The sequence below is a fragment of the Tiliqua scincoides genome, chromosome 3, assembly GCF_035046505.1.
Source record: "Tiliqua scincoides isolate rTilSci1 chromosome 3, rTilSci1.hap2, whole genome shotgun sequence".
Classification (NCBI taxonomy): domain Eukaryota; kingdom Metazoa; phylum Chordata; class Lepidosauria; order Squamata; family Scincidae; genus Tiliqua; species Tiliqua scincoides.
In genome coordinates, this window is record NC_089823.1 from 229080142 (window position 1) to 229096208 (window position 16067).

At 46.6% G+C, this 16067-nt stretch overlaps 1 pseudogene; it reads right to left on the minus strand.

Annotated features, from left to right (window-relative positions):
* Positions 1 to 771: 771 nt before the first annotated feature.
* LOC136647261 (5S ribosomal RNA) lies at positions 772 to 891 on the minus strand (annotated as a pseudogene).
* Positions 892 to 16067: the final 15176 nt, after the last annotated feature.

Here is a 16067-nt window from a genome sequence, read left to right on the forward strand (position 1 = left end):
AGAGTGAAACAAGATTTGTTTGTCTGTAGCACTCAATCAGTATTTGCTCGGTGAATATTTTCCAACCCGTCATAAATATCGCTCCTGACGGCTGACGCTCCCTTGTCAAGGCAAATGAAAATGGAAAATAATAAAAATCGTTTGGGTTCCATGTGGCCAAGCCTACCATGGGAATATCTCAACACAAACATGCAACACGCCCATCAGTGTTCCATCAACTCTCTTCGCTGTTTGTCTCTCCAAGAATGATATGAACTTAGGCCCAATAGGGTGGTTTTATTTATTTATTTTTTTAAATCCCCTTTTCACATCAGAATTATTCTAATTTTAACTTGACTCTATTTAGCATGATTGAAAAGGAGGCTGCTCCTGCAGGGAGCTTCCTGCCTTTGAAAGGAAAATGGTAATTCAAGGAGATCAGAGCTGATTAGATAACACAATAGGAGACTGAAGGATTTTTGTCTGCTCTTCCACCCGATCCCCCCCATCTCCATTATACATGTAATGTGCTTGAAAAGAAACTGTCCTGTACTTACAGATTTAACGAGGCTGTCTTCCACAATGGAAGCGTCTTTAAATCTAAGTAGAACTCTGTAGCTTGAAGAAAGGGATTTCTTGACTTTTGTCTCTCTGCTCTCAAAAGAACCCAACAGGAGTGTAATTAAGTTTGATACACTCAACTCTTTGGGTTCCTCCAAGATAAACCTTAGGTCCATTCAGTCATCCTATGTGTGTGGTTGGCAACCTTCAGTCTCAAAAGACTATGGTATAAGCCTACAGCACCTGGTATTCCCAGGCGGTCTCCCATCCAAGTACTAACCAGGCCTGACCCTGCTTAGCTTCCAAGATCAGATGAGATTGGGCATGTGCAGGGTAACAGTTGCTGTCAACAGTTGTGGTACCCCCTGGGGGCTGGGGAAAAGAATAGGCCCTCAGTTTGGCTGTACTTGTCGTAAGAGGCGACTAAACAGCCACCGGGTAGATGGGACTCGTTAGCCTGGGAAAGCAGCTCATCTGAGAGAAGGAAAACTCTGATCCCAAACCTCCACTGCCTTGTGGCTACATCCAGTTATGGAAAAGGCTTCAGGAGTCAACCTCGAGGCAAAATCCGGAGCCAAAGTCCCCGAGGCAGTTCATGGCTGAACACAGTCACGTTCTGGCAACTCCTGCGACGCCACTGGAACCAACCGTATTGGCCTCTGCCTTTCCATTGGACCATTTCAGTGATGTGGAGAGGGGGGATTTGCTGCATGGGTAACAGCCTATCCTCCATACCTACTTCACCCAGGCTTCGTGCACTGGAGAGGACACTCTGTTCCAGAACCACCATTCAGAGCATGATACCATAGTCTTCCAAGACTGAAGGATGCCAACAACAACCATGTGTGTGGTTCCTTGGTCTTGTCCTGGCCCTGTCTTGCCCTCTGCTTTTCAGTGGGTGAGTAGGAGCCTTTCTTTTCTAAATACCATCCATACAAATGGTTGCAAACTTAAACATCCTTGCAAATCAGCAGGATTCTTATCACATTATTATATTGGCTTAATTACATTCCAATCAGAGACGGTGCGAGGCTCTGCGGGAGAGAAGCTTGAAATGGGAACTCTTCCTCCCACCCCGTGCTTAAAGAGTCTGACCCCCCAAATGGCTTTGGACCCTGTCTTCACCACTCGACAGCCCTCCCTGCAAGTGCCCTGCACCAAAGTAAGAAAGCTTTCATTTCGGGAAGAGGAAAAGTGGAGGCAGGGAGGGCTCAACGTCACACAGGATAGGCCCCATAGGTTCTTGCAATAGCTGCAAAGGAAACATGGAGTATAATTTACAGCTAAGGAGAGGCTTTGTGTGGGGTAATGAATCTACCCCATTGCCTGTTACTCCTACCCCACTCCTACCCATTGCCATTACTCCTTCCCCCATTGGCTTTTCCTATGGGGTAGTGAATCTTCCCTATTGCCTGTTACTCCTTCCCCATTCTATATATTCGGAGGGCCCATGGTATCCACAAGGGATGCATTCCCGGACCCCTCCCCTGCAGATACAGAAATCCGTGGATAATTAACTTCGGGGGGGGGGGCACAGTGCCACAATAAGTTACCTGGGGACTGCACATGCCTCCTGGTCTCAGAAGCCTCCAGGACACAGATGGAAAAAACTTCTGGTTTGCACTGGTAACTTCTGGTGACATCCTTGAGGTGTTCTGAGATGTGGGGAGATCCACTGTAAAGCCTTTTATTACTTGGAATAAGTGGGGGGAGGACTGGCTATAATGGGGAGAAGTGAAGCTGTGCTTCACCCATTTGGGCTTTTGAGCCACCCCAGCGGGAGAGACTATCTCTCAGTGGCAGAGCACCTGGTGTGCATGCAGAAGGCCCCAGTTTCATTCTCCAGGTCGGACTACAAGAGACTCATTTCTTCCCCCCCCCCCATGTGTGCATGTTACACATGTTTTAAAATGCACTGCCAGGAACACGTAGCAGAAGTGTGTTGGGACTGATTTGGCTCTGCCCACTGCTCCCGCACAACCAGACTCAAATGAAATTACTCTGTGCAGCATAAGAGAAAATTAAATATCAGTGCTGCTCCCAGCCAATAAATCTTGCAAGAGCCTAATTTTTTCTCAAAGAATTACGCCTTAGGTGATGGAGAAAGAGCTGTGTTACTCAGATAGAAAGTTTCCTGCCTAATTTCCTTGAGTTCCCATTACTCCCTAAATTGATACCTCTCCTGAAAAGCCAATGAATTTTCCTGGTAAAGTTCCAGGAAGCCTCGGTGCTTGTCCCTTATTTGCTCCTGTCTTGCTGAGAGTCAGCTTGACACCCCCTTGGGCTTGGAATGGGTTTTGCACTCAGTATACAAGCTACTGCAGTCCTACCAACCACCCCGTCTCTTGGCTTGACTGGAGCTGAGACATCCCCAGTGCTCAATGCCAGATTTGACTGCTGTTTCTTCCCCACCACCCGCACTTCTTCTAAACTGGCAAGGGAGGGAAGATGCTGGGAGTGAAGTGATTCTGAAGATCCTTCACACCTGGTCAATTTTAAAGAGGCAGCAATTAGGAAGATGAGAAAGTGGTGGCGGCAATGCATGAAGGTCATGTATGGCGGCACAGAAGAGGAAGGATGGGTGGAAAATTTTGGCCCTCATTTGGGCACCATTTTGACCTGGATTAGGCTTGTAGTCATGTGATTCAATAATCAAACGGTTAGGCTAGACCAGGGGTCTCTAAACTTTTCGGCCGAAAAGTTTCAAGGGCTGGAAAAAAAAATTTAAATATAAAATTTAAATAAATACATTCAAGATGGAACTTAGATGAGTTGAATAAATGAATGGGCTCCAGGACTTCTTCAAGCACGAACACAGTCCAATATATAAAGCACACACTTAAATGAACCCCCATTCCCCCACCCCACAAGCACAACTCTGGTTGTGTTTGGTCAACTGGGCCAGAGGCTCTCAGGGGATCATAGGCTGGCCGCGGGCAGGACAGAGGCTCGCCGCGGGCTGCATTTGGCCCCCAGGCCAGGGTTTGGAGACTCCTGGACTAGATAATACACCTATTTCCATGCTTTGGACCAACCTGTGTGCTTGATTATCCTAAACTAAATAACATACATGGGGGAGGCTCAATTCAGATTGAAACTGCACTGGGACAGTTTAAATCTTTGCCTCCACCACAAGTCCAAGCCCAATCAGCTCCTACCCCACATCCACAATTTGCCCTAGGACAAATGGTCTAACAGGCGAAAATCGGAGATTTTCTCTTTGGGCAAATAGCAGCCACTGGTTTGGGGGGACAGACAGGAAGCAAACAGTTTGAGAGTGCAGTGGGAGCAAGGGTTTAAGCCTCTCCCCTATAGCCTTAGGGCTCAATCTACATCAGCCCCCCATGCATGAGATTTCATGTTTGAAAACCCAAGCATACACACTTAACCACACAACAGACATTGTTTCCCTTTTCTCTGTGTCCATTTTTACCCATGATGGACAGCAGAATGGGAGTTCTGGTGCAACAGAAGAGGGGAAAGCCCCATCGCCTATCTTCTCCAGCAAGGAGGGAGGCACAAGAGAAGAGCTGAACTGATCATATGCTAGTTGAATTCTAAACTTTCAGCATCTATTGCTCAAAATTTTAATTCACACCCTTTTTTATGCAGCGTTAAACCAATACTGCATTACCTGCATAGATGGTAGACTCTGGGAATGTAGTGATTTCAGACATGGGGAATCACAGAAATTCATACTTAGAAACTAGCAGGAGGTCATCACCATACTCACCCTTCCAATGTCTTTGCCCTTCTCATTTCGAGAGATAAAAAACCCAATATGTTGTCACTGCAGTCACATAAGTTAGTCACTGGTTGCAGTACAGGTCCAGCCTTGTTAAACACAGATTTTTTATACACGGATTCAACTCATCACGAATGGCCCCTGCAAATGAAAAGGAATGTGCTGATCCCTGGAGAAGAGGAAAAATGCACCCCTTTAAAATCACAGTTTTAAAAACTGCTTTTTACTGTTGCAGAGAGACAGTCATGCAAGTGATTACAGGTATAACCTAATTATCCACAGATTTTTCTATCCTCAATATGATGAGAAGTACCCTTTAAATTAAAGGAAAACAGTTGTTTAATAATGCCAGAGAGGGCAGCCGGCTGACAATCTATCAATCATTCTCTACAGGCTTCATTCCTCCCTTCCCCCTGAGCACATGAAAGAAGGCTACATGGCAGTGATTATCACCTTCTCCATTCTTTCCCCCTTGCTGGGGCTCCTGGTGAAGGGAGGGATTACTGCCTCCTAGTGAAACCTAAGCGCTTGGAGAGAGACTGATGGCCTCTGTGTGCATTACAAAGGTCATCAAGGCAGTTTTTAAATCACCAGAGCAAAGAGACTTTGTTTTTTAAAACTGAGCTGCTATAGTGCGTTTTCTGCCATCCATGTGAACGTCCCACATTATTTGTGTGGGAACGGAACTCACACGAATAATGAAACTCAACCTGTAGTGTACTAGTGCTGACCCAGGCTGCTAAGCTGATTCAGTGTCCTGTATAGCAGGGGTGTCCAAACCTCAGCCCGGGGGCCACTTGCGGCCCTCGGGGCCTCCCAATCCAGCCCATGGGGAGCCTCCAGTCTCCAATGAGCCTCTGGCCCTCCAGAGACTTTCTGGAGCCCATGCTGGCCCGAGGCAACTGCTCTCAGTGTCGGGCAACTGGTTAAGCTCCACTGCTTGCTGTTTCACGTCTGTGATGCAGCACTGGCAGTGATGGAAAGGCCAGACTTGCTTTGTGCAAGACCTTTTATAGGCCTTGAACTATTGCAAGCCCTTCATTCATTCATATAAGTTCCATTTCTAATATATTTATTTATGTAAATTTATGTAAATTTATTCAAATTTGAAATGTGAATTAATTCTTTTTTCCCCCCCAGTCCCTGACACAGTGTCAGAGAGTGATGTGGCACTCCCGCTGAAAAGTTTGGACACCCCTGCTGTATAGGATTGTAATGCTTGAGGGTCACTGTGTCTGCGTTATTGTGATAATTTTAATTCACTGTCTTGCTTTAATATGACTGCTTGTATGCCAATAAAGGTTTATTTCTATCTATCTGTCTATCTATCCTGGCAAAAACTATGTACAGTACAGTCCTTCTAACCAATGGATTGTGTTCTCAGTGTCTCACATTGGATTTCTGAAGGTGACTAAAGGAGGGGATTAACGCCTGCTTTTTGTCTGTGTACCCAACTCCTATCTGGATGAAGGCATATCTTTTTATCGTTTGGGATTTTCAGGACAAGGCAGGGAAGCTTTACATCGCCTGTTTTGAATGAGATCAAACATGAACCTTATACCAAAACTAGTAAACCCCTGTCTCTGTACTATGGCATCGACTCTCCGATTTCCTGCATGCAGTATTCAACAGTCTCTCCCCAGTTCTGCAGAGGCTCACAGATAAGGTTATCCTGCTTTTATAATCTGCATCAGCCGCTATAAATATCCCTGTGTACTTCTTGGCTGTGAAAATGTTTCTGAGCACAGTTATTCTGATAATTAGAATCCAATAGACTGTCTCTGCATAGTTATTTCCCTCCTTAATGCTGGGTTGAAAATGCTGCTAGGAGACTGTAGCCCAAGAACCCTCTTTATTATATACTTATCCACAATACTTAACATCCCGGACTTCTGGTCCTGAAAGGGACTGCCAAGGTGGTTTGCGCAAAGAAATACTGAAAGCAAGAACAGACGATAGTACAAATCACATAAAAGCATTACACTCCAGCAGCAGTCCAGCAAAAATAAATACATTTTTTTAAAGAATATACCCTATTTCGTGGCATAGCTGGAGGGGGCGGAGCCGCCATCCTGGTGGGGAGCCTCAGCGCGGCGGGCAAGCAGCCCCTCCCTTCGGAGCCATTCCTGGCGGGGGTGGGAAACGGAGCCGTACGGGGCTGGAATACAGCAGTTATGCCAGATCCCAACCCCCGTTCCTGGGGAGATCGGAGTGGCTTCGTGCCATTCCACTCTCCTTGGACTCCTCGGACTCCTCGCCCGAGCAGACCCATGGGGCCAGCAGCCCTTACCCAGGGGTAAGGGGAAAACTTTCCCCTTACCTCTGGCTAAGCCACTTCTGGCCACAGTCCTGCACTGGATACAGCGCAAGCCTCCTGGCTTGCCTGTTCCAGCGCAGGATAGGATTGCGCTGTAAGTGTTTCACTTATGCATTTATTAGCAACTGTTACCCTGCACATGCCTGATCTTGTCTGATCTTGGAAGCTAAGCAGGGTCAGGCCTGGTTAGTACTTGGATGGGAGACCTCCTGGGAATATCAGATGCTGTAGGCTTATACCATAGTCTTTCGAGACTGAAGGTTGCCAGCCATATATGCATTTATGTAAATAGCTGTTGCTGGAGAGGAACCCAGTCATCACATAATTCCAGACTGTTTTGGAAACTGTTTACAGCCACTGTTACTTGACTTATTATCAAAGCACTACCATATTCCTGACTTCCTTGTCTCTTATTTCTGAACTTATTCATGCCTATGGCATTCATTCCAAGTAACAAATGAAATTAAAGGCCCCATTTGCTTCTGTTTCAATATTCCACACACAAACTTTTCAGATCCCAATCGTGTGAGTGGTCACTCTAAAATCATTAGAGTCATTAAAAAAATAGAAGTTTGGCATACAGATTGCCCCTGTCGCACAACCAGATTCAGTACACATCGAAACTAGAAAACAAACTGAAACACTCATCTTAAATAAATGCCCAATCCTATCGATTTTTCTAGTGCCAGTGCAGCTGTGCCAATGGGGCATGCACTACATCTTGTGGTGGGGCAGCAGTCACAGAGGCCCCCTTAAGGTATGGGAACATTTGTTCCCTTACCTTGGGGCTGCATTGCGACTGCACCGGTGCTGGAAAATTGGATAGGATTGGGCCCTTAGTTGGCCAAACCTCATCCTATCTCTTCCTAAGCTCATTTCTTCAACAGAGACTTGCTTTCCATTCTCTGTTTGAAGCAGTGACTGGATCATTTGCCATTATGACTAACTTAAAACATATTTGCCATAAATGAAATTATTCTTTGGTTCACCAAACGGTCCTGGGATAACTCCTGATAAATTGTAGTCATTCATTATTCAAAAATCAATCAACTGATTATTTATGTAAATCTATCACAGTCAAATGATTGCAGATTCTTTTTTTTTCCCCAGTGTAGTTATTTTTATCCATGGCTGTTTCCAGCTCAGTGGCAAGATTTGTCTGGAGTTTGCAAAGGGTCTGATACAGAGTCAGAAAATATTTGGAAGACATGTGAAACCTCCCTCCTGCTGAAGTATCAAGTGTGTGTCTGAATGAGTCATTTACAGGAAATCCTTTTGGGCTCTTACAGTTTCGGGTCTGTCACTGTAAGTCCAAGTGCCATGCACTTTGGAGATGTTGGTGCAAGTGGCCAGGAGCTTCATGCGAGAGCCAGTGGCTCCTGGACGCCCTGCTAGAGCAGGTATGGTGGCAGGGAAAAGGTTCAGGGTAGGATCCAACTGGGAAGCTGAGCAAACCAGGGGTGGGAGGGGGGTGATCTCAGCAGTAGCAGCAGCACGCATCAAGGTCCTATCACTTCTTCTACACCCAAGCCTGTTCCCAAGAGACTCCTCAGACATACAGCAGCAAAAGAGCTTGGTAGTTCTGAGGAAACCCATTTGAGGCCTCCTCTGGTGGTCCTCAGTTGCAGTAATCTGAGTCCTCCTCCTCCTTGAGAGCAAAGAGAAGGACCCCCTCCTTGCTTTCAGACTTTTAGAGTCTGGATGTTTCTGAAATGTCTACCAGCAGGTTTAGTAAGAGCTCTGCCCCCTCCTACTTCTTGCAAGGCTTCCGGAGTCTTCCATGAAAGGGAGACATCCTTGCAGTGGCACAGCTAGAGGGGGTGCAAAGCACTAAGTTTTGCAGGGAACCTCACTGCGGTGTGCAAACGGCCCCTCCCCTTTGGAGCCATTCCAGGCAATGGGAACCAAACGGAGGTGTATGCCTCCATTTTGCTCCCACTGTTCTGGTGTGCTCCCTGGGGCATTTGGTGGGCCGCTGTGAGATACAGGAAGCTGGACTAGATGGGCCTGTGGCCTGATCCAGTGGGGTTCTTATGCTCTTAAGTACAATTCCCAGGAAGCCTTGCAGGTCTTCTTGTTATCTGGTGTGCTCCCTGGGGCATTTGGTGGGCCGCTGTGAGATACAGGAAGCTGGACTAGATGGGCCTATGGCCTGATCCAGTGGGGCTGTTCTTATGTTCTTAAAGAGTAGGGGCCCCTTGCATGCTCCGGTGAGGCTCCCTGCAAAACTTAGTGCTTTGCACCCCTCTAGCTACACCACTGCATCCCTGACAGCAGAGCAATGACCCTGCTTCCCTTCTCTGCCTGCCTTCCCATCAGCTAACATTACTGGGGCAATGGCAACCTGCCCTACCGGCTTGGTCAGGCAGCAGCACAAGCCCAGGGTGTCTGCAATGAAGGTCATGGTGCATCCTGGACAGGCCTTCTCTGCTGCATGGTGCTTTTGTGGCCATGGACATCATCCAGTCTTTGCTGTTCGCAGCAGACGAATTTTCTCGCTCTCCCTCAGATCTGCTCTCCAAAGCAAAAGCCCGAGCTGCAGCAGAAGAAAAATAGTAGAACTTTTTCCTAAGTACGCCTCTCTAATCGTACACACCGGGTGAGTCAGGCTTGAGATATGAATGCTCAGTTTGCTAATATTTACTTGCCTGTTGTGTTTTTTTCTTTTCTTTTCCTTTTCTTTTCAGAAGCCGCACCTTGAAAGGCATTAATGGCTCCCTCCATTAGACAGCACGGGATGAAGTTATTGTGATGTGCGGATTCAGGCCCAGTTCCGTCACTGGTCGAACAGCGCCATCTACAGGATGCTAATCCTCAATGTTTCTTCGTGCAAAGCCCCAAATTTGCAATCAAGAACTAGAAACCACTGAAGTTGAAAATGTAAGTGTCAAAAATTAGCCCTGGTCGATCAGTCTGACAAACTGTGCTATTTTACAAATTGTCCAATATCATGGCTCACCAACAAAAATATCATATTAAACCAGCTGCTAGTGGTGATTAGGGTTGGCTCATCTCTCATTTCAGGGAGTTACAAAGCACACAGGGTTCCTCTTTGTTGCAATGCAATTATGATTGCTTGTATTTTGGTCACACTGCAGGTCAGACTGTGTGATGAATTGCATGAGCAGTCTGTGCGCTGCCCATGGATGTGTGCAATAAGGTCCCTTGACAGAGGATTTACAGACAGAGTTCAATTTGAGCCAGAAGTCCTGTTCTCACAACAGAGGACTGTAGAATAAATGCATGCAGCGGGATGAAGCCCACTGGCCCTGTCTCCTGACCTCCATGTCTTCACCTGGTGTTCTGAACAAAGCCTATAGGTCAGTGATTTTCAACCAGTGTTCCATGGCACACTGGTGTGCCATGGAAGGTCCGCAGGTGTGCCACAGGAGCTTGGAGCAAAGTGGTTGAAAAATCACTGAAAATCCCTTCCAGGTTCTGTGGCGCAGTTTTTAGGGCAACTGTCTGTAGTAATGAATTGTCTGTGCCTCTCCAGCAGAGTTGCAGGCAATTTGTTACAACAGACAGTTGCCCTAAAAACAGAGCCACAGAACCCAGAAGAGTCTTCAGGAAGCAGGAAGTGACACCACAAGAGGCAAAGAACATAGAGAAGACCACAGAGGTCAGTATGCCATGAGAAGACAAACACTGAAAATCACTGGTATAAGCACACATATTGCTCTTACCACATGATCGAGGATCCTGCAGAGGCCATATTACCCAGTCACATGTACACACATAAAGACAGTCCCTGCTCAGAGATTCCTGGATGCAAGGGAGGGCACTAGGATGCAGGTCCCTTGCTGTCTTGTGTGATCCCTGGGGCATTTGGTGGGCCACTGTGAGATACAGGAAGCTGGACTAGATGGGCCTATGGCCTGATCCAGCGGAGCTGTTCTTATGGATGAATGCAACGGGTGGCAGGAGGCAAGTATGCAGGCACCATCCAACTTCCTCCTCCACACCACTGCTGTTTTAACAAGACTCTTAGACTGAACCTTGAAGGTTGTGGAATGTAATGTGTGCAGCTCATCCTAGAAAGTTATCTTTTGTTGAATCAGAACATTGGGCCATCTAGTTCAATACCACCAGCACAGAATGGTAGCAGCTCTCCAGGATTTCAGAAAGGAATTTTCCTCTGACCTAACTGGAGATGCCAGGGATTGAAACTGTGACCTTTGGAATGCAAAGGAGATACTCTTACCACTAAGCCTGAGCCCTTCCTTCACCTTCTCCTCCTACCCCTTGCATTTGCCTATGTAACTTTTGGAGAACCAAAATACCCCCCCCCCCCCCGTAAATTCTAAAATTCATAATCCTGACTACATTATATTGTGTTGCCTTTGACTTCAATCTATCAAGTCCTACCCACTAATTGTTCTCCTGCTCCTAACCAGGGGTCCCCACAGCTCCTATTTTAAGAAGCAGAAGGTGAAACTATTTGTCTAACATAGCATGCAGTTTGATCCTAAAAGAGAATTAAACAAATGCCCCGAACATGTAAGAACATAAGAATAGCCCTGCTGGATCAGGCCATAGGCCCATCTAGTCCAGTTTCCTATGTCTCACAGTGGCCCAACAAATGCCCCAGGGAGCACAGAACACAGCAAGAGACCTGCATCCTCGTGCCCTCCCTTGCATATGACATTCTGACGTAACCCATTTCTAAAATCAGGAGGTTGCACATACACATCATGGCTTGTATCCCGTAGTGGAATTTTCCTCCAGAAATTTGTCCAATCCCCTTTGAAAGCTGTTTAGGCCCGATGCCATCACCACATCCTGTGGCAAGGAGTTCCACAGATCAACTACACACTGAGTAAAGAAAATGGTCTTTATTCCCTCTCTGAATATTCCTCAAGTAACTGGTAACTGGAAGTTCTGGATATGTAATGTAATGTTCTTCCAATGTACAGAAGAGATAACTGGAAGTTCTGTATATGAATAGGCCTGATGCCATCACCACATCCTGTGGCAATGAGTTCCACAGACCAACTACACGCTGATTTCAACTACATATGATCTAAGGCTCCAGATTACTGGGAACAATGGCCACGGCCACAATGTTTTGAAGACTGCATGTGCCACCGTGAACTCCTTGCATAAAGGACAAAATCCAAACGTAATAAATAAAATGAATACATTGGAACTGTAGAGCATGATGTGAAATGTACAATAGAGGGGAGGTGATTGACTGACGATTGAGAGGGAACCAGGCCAATTTATTCAGCTATCTTGACATTCTGGAGTTAACCGTGAAATGGATTTCATAGCAGTTAGCATTCCAATATGCAAACAGACATTAATGTAGTTGGGGGGGGAGAGAGGGACGTTTGCAGAGTTCAAATGCAATGTCAAGTGAGTTAAAAGCTTCAGAGAAATTATTCTGTGTTCTATCTGCAGTAAAAAAAAATATCAATATGCATCAGCGGTTGCGGAAGAAGGGACAGCAGGAAAGTGAAGTTTTTGACTTTGACGAAGAGGCAGAACAAGAGAAATTAAGGAGTGATCAAGGAAGCGTTTGTGGAGAGAGGGAGAGAGGAAGGGAGATGTCAGCGGGTGAAGTAATCAGATTGAAAATGTGACCTTTGCTTCTTCATGAGGTAATGTGCTGAGCTTAATTCAAGGAAGAGAATAAAACATTCTTTGGATTAATTGTCACTCCGAATCTGGCTAGAAGGATGTTTTGGCGGAATGGGGAGCACCAGCAGCATGTAAAGAAAAGAGAAACCTGAAATTTATTTTAAAATAATAATAATAATCCTTCCCGTCCCGGTTGTGTATTGAGGACAGTGCACTCTGCATAGGCTCAGAGACACCGACCTCTACTTCTTTGTAAGTACAATGAAACACAATTGCTAGGTGTGCTAAAATTTCTAATGCATGGCTATGTCTGAAATTCGGATTTATTAATCCATTTTAAGAATCTTGACACCTTGTTCTTCTTCAAAAAGAAACCAGGATGATAATCTGGATCACCCCAGGCCCATGGTGTGATCTAGCTCAAGATGTGAGAAATCGTCCTCAGGGAGTCTCAAGCCAGATTTCATGTTGGTTTTTTCAGCCAGAGGCTCAAGTCTTTAGTGGAATGAGCTCATAGCAAACCATTCTTTTGTGCCAAGATAGTTCTTTATGGGGTTCTATCACTTATTCCTGGTTTCTAGACACTGGGTTGGGTAATTTCATGGGTTGGATGGGAAAAGTCAATAGCTGGAGGAGACTGGAAACCCTGGGATGTTTCCTCTTGTGCCCTGCTATACAAGAGAGTCTGGACATCAGATTAACAAGTGGACAGTCTTTATATGTGAATGGGAAAGGATCTGACTGGCGTCAGGAGCCTGAATGGCTGGTTTTTCCTTGAGGTCATGGAACTCTGCTTGATCCCAGTGGTCTCTATGGAGATGGCATGGTTTGGGTTTAAATTAGGTTTGGGTTTAAATCATAGTTTCAATCAGGTGTCTAATCTGAGAGCCTGAAACTTTAATCAAGAGAACCTGAGTCTGGCCTGAGTGTCATTCATTCATTCATTCATTCACTTAGGGCGCAATCCTAACCCCTTATGTCAGTGCTTTCCAGTACTGGCATAGCGGTGCCAATGGAGCATGTGCTGCATCCTGCAGTTGTGTGTCACTCAGGGAGGCCTCCTCAAAGTAAGGGAATGTTTGTTCCCTTACCTCACAGCTGCATTGCCCTTATGTCAGTGCTGGAGAGCACTGATATAAGGAGTTAGGATTGCGCCCTTCCTTCCTTACTTTCTTACTTCCTTACAGTATTTATATACTGCCTTTCTCAAAGACTCATAGACTTGAGTCACATAGAATCAAGGTGGTGTACATCGACAGGCTGACCATAAACCCCTTTTTTTCAAATGGGGTTTTTAATAATAATAACAACAACAACTTGGTATTTATATACCGCCTTTCTGGTCATCGGATTACTCCTCTGACTTTATTCAAGGCGGTTTACATAGGCAGGCGTTTCGAAATCCCTCAAGGGGATTTTTACAGTCATAGAGGTTCTCTCTTTCAAGAACCAACAACATTTCCGAATGGATCTTCCTGGTCTGGTCTCACTTCTGTCCTCCAGTTCTCCCACGCAGGCTGACAAGCAGCTCCATCTCTCACATGGAGGGCAGGCAAGATGCTTCTTGCTCACACCAAGAGCAGGTGGAATCACTCAGCTCGGCTTGTCAGCTGCTTCAAGTTCTCGCCATTCTCAGCCATTCAGGGAGCTGCCGGTGTCCTCGAACTGGCGACCTTCTGATGTTATCTTTGGGCTAACGGAGGCTCTACCCTCTAGACCAGAGCTCCTGCCCATGAGTTTTTACAAGCTCATTCTATGAATAAACTCATAGAAGCCTCCGTTTCTCTGGATGTTTCTATTCATGGTGCAATCAGCTCCTGGCTGCACAGCTCTTGCACTTTCCAAGCTTCCACAGGCAGCTGCAAAACACCCCTAAGGCTAGTTCTCAGGATGTTATCCATTTCTTGCTAGTCCACATTCCTTTATCTCTAGTCAGAAGCTTCCAGGCTCCCCTCTAAGGCGAAAGCCTGAGCTGATCCTGCTTAGCTTTTTCAGGCAAGGCGATGGCTCAATCTCCAGACCACACTTCATGCCATCCTGGCACTTGCCCTGGTTCCAAGACACATGTCATGGTGCCCCAAAATAATGGACTGAATTCCTAACAAATCTCTAAACGTGGCTGGCCTCCAGGGCATGACTGAAGCACTGTTCCCCCCCTCCCCCCACATCCACTTGCCCAACTACCTACCATCAATTCACGGACAGGGATCAAAACTACCCCCTCTGCTGGAGATGGATGGTACCAACAAGCTATTTTTCAAGCAGGTGTAAATGTGGCTGCTCTCTAAAATCTTGGTTTTCCTAGCTCTGCAATATCCTCTTCTATGAAGATATCCCAAGGACAGCAAGTTGACAAATGCAATGGCTGCTCAGCTTGGCTTTATCTGAATTTGCAAGCAGCTCTAGCAGCCGACCCCCCTGGTTCTGCAGGACAGTGAAGCAAATGGATCTTCTTGCTTCTGTTGTATGGGGAATTTTGACAGGCATTTGTTTGGAGAGTGCCCTTCGAGACAAACCCCGGGAGCTCCACCAGAGGCAGTGTGCATCACTGTAACATCTGTGGTCACAACACTGACAGAAGTGGCATTAATGACACATTGGAAAGTAGACAGTCAGGTGCTGGGTTGAGCAAAATGGACGCACACCAGGGTTTTAAGAATGCCGGCTGACAGCAGTTCAACGGCACATTTATCAAAGTCAAGCAGAGATTTGCAAACAGTATGTTATTTGACAGCCTTTCCAAGACTGGTTCGCATATACATGGATGCCTCATCCCTCTTGGCTACTTGACACACAAGAAGGGCAGACATATGACATTGGTGTTCTGAAAATGCATATAGTGTGGGTTCACAGAGACTGAACTTGCCCTCTCCCCCCCAAGCACATTTAGCCTGAGTGTTTAAAAATATATGTTTGATTTGTCAATCAAGTACAAATCCTGTACTTGGTAGGTTCCCAATCAGGCACAGTCTACATGCTCTTTTCACAAGTAAAGACAGGGAGAAGCCAGTGGGCATGATCGCTGCTCTCCTATATATGTTCGCTGTATACATTTATGACAGCCTTTTGATGACTTGCTGATTAATCAACTTAAATGTTTGTTCACTGATCTTAGTTAACCCATAGGGCACAATCCTAACTGCACCTTGAGCCGGCGCAAGTCCCTTGCACAGGCCAGGAGGGTCGCAAATGTGCTGTAAAGCATGTTTGCACCTCCTCAGGAGTCAGCTGGGCCGCCACAGGGATGGACAGCAGCCCGCGGATGTGGCATCCAGCCTTTACGCCATCTTAGGGAGGGAGGGTTGCATCAGCCAAGCTCGGCCAATGCAGGGGTCTGGGGTGGGCAGGGAGGAAGCAGGACGGAGGCGTTCTGGGGTGGGGGGAGGGTGGGCAGAGGGCGGTCCCAGGGGTGGATGGAGAGCAGGAGGTGGGGCTGGGACCCGGCTGTTATGCCGGAGCCCAACCCCATTCCCTGAGCAGCGTGGAGCAGCTTCAAGCCACTTCGCTCTCCCTGGACTTATGCCATATCCTAAGGTGGCGCAAGTCTGAGGACACCCATTGGGGCTGTGGTGGCTTACCTGGGGGTAAGGGGAAGAGTTTCCCCTTGCCTCCAGTTGAGCCACTTTGGGCCCCAATCTTGCACTGGATACAGCACAGGCCTCCTGGCCTGCCTGTTCCAGTGCAAGACAGGATTGAACTGTAAAGCTTGTGGGTCGTCAAGAAAGATTATTGAAAGCCATTATTCTATCCTAGACATTGGCTAGTGGAATGAATGAAGAGATGGATGAATGGGCTGCATCTCTTCATCAGAGGATGAGGCCCCAATCCTAAGGGGCCTCATCCTTGCGTTCCAGCAGTACCGCATGGTTTACAGTAGTTGCA